Here is a 2,500-nt window from a genome sequence, read left to right as displayed (position 1 = left end):
TGGTCTTCCATAAAATTTTACACAGACCGATATTAAATTTTGTTCTTTCTCAGATCCACCAGTTGATAATCCATGATGTATACATATTAGGTGACATATGCAACCTACTAAATAATAGTAACTGACAACGTTACCCCATATATGACACAGATTATGTACGAAATTCCTACGGGATTGCAATTCAAGAAACTACACATTCAATAACTACTTGTAAAAGCTAAACGTGAATTGAACCGAATTCAAACAACATGAGACGCGTATCCCGCACAAATAATTCTCTAATCATCCTTCCATCTCCGTAAAATAAGCGAGAGAAGCGAGCGGCGCCGCAGTGCGCATGCGCGTCTCTCACAGCTGAGAGTTGAGCGTCTGGCGGAAGAACCCGAGCAGGGGGACTTTCATGGCTTATTTTCTTCGCTTTTTGCGCGATGTGACTCGTTCCGGATTTCTTTCCTTTACTACCACAGCGCAGGAGTGAGAGAGGTGAGGTTCTAAGGGGTGATCGGTGCTAGTTACCGAGCAGTAGACGGTGAAATAGGCCTTAATGAGGGCAGAAGACTTTACTATGCTTTCGGGAGATTCAATTTTGAAAATCTCACCTACGAGTTACCACTATTTACACCTTCCTTCCTTATAAACTCCTTCTCTATACACATATTCCATGACTCTAGAGTGCGTGTCTCAACAATTTCATATCATCTGAGGTCGAAATCGAGCCGAAAAGAGCGAAAAAAACGACACAACCAAAACGACAGAATTCTTTTCACACTTAACATTCCAAAGTGTTGCATTTCACGTTATTTTCCCCACTTTTTCCCTTTCCCGAGCGCGAGGTTTCGAGTGCCGAGGGAAGAGGGAAGTGTGGGAGAATTGCTTAAGCAAGTTAGCAAGCATAATTATAATTAGTTTTTGGGTAAGAGAATATGTTTTCATACGGCCTATATACAGGGCTACCTCGTTAAAAAAAAGAAAAAAAAATAGTTCATGGAATTTTGTATGGTGTGATCTACCTACCTTCTCCCTATTCAAAACCCAGTATCGGAAGAATGCTATTGTAATATAGATTGTATTTCATTTAGTTTGTCTCTTATATTATTCTGTTCTTTCCCCCTTGTAGCTTGTCCCTCTGTTCCTCCCATTATGTGAGACCTGTTTGATCATGTGAAGAAATACCAAATATAGACTTAGTGAAGATATTTCTGTGTGTGTGTTGACTGTTCTGTGTATTGGTTAGGTTCTTGTGAGTGCTATGTGAACTGGAGGTTATTTCTGTATTATCAGAATGGTGGGTTTTAGTTTGATGTAGAATGTACATGGTTTTAGAGAGAGAGCAGCTTTGTTTTAGACTTGTGTAGATGATTGCAGTATCATTAGAAGATAGATAGATAGTGAGAGGAGGGTAAGATAGATTGATAGATAATGAGAGAGAGAGAAGAAACAGCATTCCATAAAAGAAGAGGTTCATCTCCCTTTGTGAAGAGAGGTGAGATTGTTACAGTAAGAGTGAGACTGTGGATTGCAGTGAGATTCCAGCTTGCCTAAGTGAAAGAAATAGAAAGCATACAGAGACATGTATTAGTGGTTGTCAAATTTCAGGGGAATTTTAGCAACTTTGTTAGAAAGATAGAAAGCTTAATAGAGGAGGTGGGAGGTGGTTGATAATTTATTTGACTGTATTTCATTTTCTTGAGTGCCCTATGTTGGCCTTTGACACGAAAATGACCCAATCAGAGAGAGTATATTGTTGGAATATTTGCCATAGGGAATATAATGGTGTAATTGGCCTCAAAGTGGGATCTCTCTATCTTTCTCTCTCTCTCAATCTCAGAGTATCAGTCAATGTTGTGTACTCAAACTCACTAAGGGAAATTCATGTTATTTGTCTTCAGTTGATATATGTATAGTTAAAATGTGTCTTGGAGCTTACAATCACCCCATGTTTTATGCAGAGGTTGATTTGAAACCTATTACTGTGTGATAACACAGAAATTACATAAGAAAAGGTACGTGAACAGTTGATACATATTACGAATATATTTATGGGGAATGTGTTATGTGTTAGAACACCTCTTTTGCCAGGAGTGGATGTTAGGTAGTGGAGTAATGAGGTAGGGGAAAGAGTGTCTTGACATGTTAATCTCCTCTTTTCCACTCTTGATGTCTAGTAATTTTTGCTTATTCTGAATAACACTGGTGGAGGTGCTTGTAGGAGGCAAATGATACTGTGCACAGGTTTGAGTCCAGGCTTTGGTGTGAGCTTAGGACGGACATCCAACTGAGGGTAGCGATCTCTGGCTGCTAAATCCGAAATCCTTTAAAAGAGGTCATTTCCTTAGCTCTTGCGAGTGCCGGTGTATAGAGGATAGATATTTAAATAACTCTTGTACTGGATATGTATATATAATGCAGGTTAGTTTAGGTGTGGAGACTTTGATTCTGGTATTGCTATTGCCAAAGGTTGCATGATAGGTTAAAAACCTTCCTGTTTTCAATTTGCTTC

The 2,500-nt window shown here is 39.1% G+C and overlaps 1 protein-coding gene across 4 annotated transcripts in view; it reads left to right on the top strand.

Annotated features, from left to right (window-relative positions):
• Positions 1-351: 351 nt before the first annotated feature.
• The window catches only part of Sap130 (Sin3A-associated protein 130), a 16,144-nt gene continuing 13,995 nt past the window's right edge, over positions 352-2,500 (top strand). For 2 of the 4 annotated variants that reach the window (XM_086546726.1, XM_086546725.1), the window contains exon 1: positions 352-483. The gene's annotated coding sequence lies outside the window, so the exon portion shown is untranslated. The remainder of the gene's footprint in view (positions 484-2,500) is intronic. The other 2 variants (XM_086546724.1, XM_086546722.1) reach the window with 1 other exon arrangement.

This window comes from Penaeus japonicus, unplaced genomic scaffold (genome assembly GCF_977035675.1).
Source record: "Penaeus japonicus unplaced genomic scaffold, GWHDUDI00000001_assembly GWHDUDI00000018, whole genome shotgun sequence".
Taxonomy (NCBI): Eukaryota; Metazoa; Arthropoda; class Malacostraca; order Decapoda; family Penaeidae; genus Penaeus; species Penaeus japonicus.
Note: the sequence above shows the minus strand (reverse complement) of the source record. Positions and strands in the feature narration are given on the sequence as shown.